The sequence below is a fragment of the Aristolochia californica genome, unplaced genomic scaffold, assembly GCF_029961685.1.
Source record: "Aristolochia californica isolate CCGP_79_NKW_82.1479 unplaced genomic scaffold, dmAriCali1.0.hap1 SCAF_3, whole genome shotgun sequence".
Lineage (NCBI taxonomy): Eukaryota > Viridiplantae > Streptophyta > Magnoliopsida > Piperales > Aristolochiaceae > Aristolochia > Aristolochia californica.
In genome coordinates, this window is record NW_027181992.1 from 46,162,798 (window position 1) to 46,164,320 (window position 1,523).

The 1,523-nt window shown below is 45.2% G+C and overlaps 1 long non-coding RNA gene across 1 annotated transcript; it reads left to right on the top strand.

Annotated features, from left to right (window-relative positions):
* Positions 1 to 327: 327 nt before the first annotated feature.
* On the top strand, positions 328 to 1,523 carry LOC137958337 (uncharacterized). Its single transcript, XR_011113971.1, has 3 exons — positions 328 to 397; positions 867 to 931; positions 1,026 to 1,523. It is a non-coding gene; the product is annotated as an uncharacterized lncRNA (long non-coding RNA).

Below are 1,523 nucleotides of genomic sequence, written 5' to 3' on the forward strand. Positions count from 1 at the left end.
CGACACATGGAGCCCACTGACCTCATCGGCGGCCGCTCTGGGCCAGAAATTATTATTTTCTCTTTCTTTTTATATTAAAAAAAAAAAAAAAACAGCGCTGAATACTTGAGACTGGATCCAACGATCGCCGAACGCTGACCGTTATGCACTTGCCTGACCGTATCCGAGCGACGTATCGGGCAGGATGGGCAGGATGACATCATCTTCTCTGCTCATTCCTTCTCGGCTTCGATCCATCCCTTTCAGCACCTCGCTCCGAGTTACCTCACCCGGCCCGATTCTCACCCTACATAAAGCCCACCCGACCAACCCACCCCTTCATCATCTCCTCCTCCTCCTCCCCTTCAACGCCATATTCTTTTATTTCCTTCTTCTTTCTTCTCCATATCCAGATGAGGTAAGAGATTCACTGTAATGTAGTCTTTCTTTTCTTTTGGATGACCATGTGGATTTCAAGCTTTTTATATACATAAGATCCTCTTGTTATCCCTCTCTCTCTCTCTCTCTCTCTCTCTCTCTCTCTCTCTCTCTCTCTCTCTCTGTGGCGTCAGTAGGCCAGCAGAGGAAGCTGGACTGGAAAAGAAAGATATTGCTTCATTCCTTTTATTTGTCTGAAATTGGTTTTGTTCTCTTTAGCACGATCTTTCTGTCCCTCTGGTTATGAGATCTTTAAGGCGGTGACTGATAAGGCGCTTTGTTTTTTCTTTTGAAGATGAAAAGGCTATTTGGTCTCCTTTGACTCCGGCCTAGGTTTTACGATGTTTGCTAGAATAGGTTTTCCTTTTAGCCCAGAAAGATCGAAGGCTGATTCACGTATCGGTTCTTACATATGTATATATTCCGTTTGTCTTCTTTCTATATGGCAGGTTTCGTTACATCCTGCGATGAAGAGAATAATAGCATCAGATAAACAGCTTTCTGAGTCCAGTCGGTAGGATTCAGATGCCTCAGATTTGGACCTTTTTAGTTTCTTTTCTGGTATTTCAAACGCCATTTTTTTATTTTTTATTTTGCCTTCTCTGCAGGCTCCTATCTCTTGCACCGCATCGATCAGTATGGATGCACTTACTGCCTCCATTATTTCAAGAACTGGTAGCTGTTGCTGCGGCCATGGAATCTCTGCGGATGGAACCATCTGCAGTCCACGGAAGCTGTTCGGAGAAAGAACGTCCTGAAGCAGCCGACCCATGACCTTAGTTTGGCGCTATCCTACCTGAGCTCTGAATCATTTCCACTCCTCCCTTCCCCCTTCTTCCTTCCATTGGAACTCAAGTCTTCTTGACCTTGTAAGACCTTTTCTTGACCTTGTAAGACCCCACGTCGTGGTGGCTGTCTGGGTTCGGTATTGCGTTCTGGTCTGCAAGCCTCGACTCATCTCCTCCCTCCTTCCTCCTCCCCCTTCTCCTCCATCTTTGTCTATCCCTCCCGAGCTTCTGGATACATCAATATAGCTTACTGCTATCATCAAAGAACAGATCAAGAATATTGAAGTCTTTGTTTTGCTTGAGCTTTGAGTTCTTTCA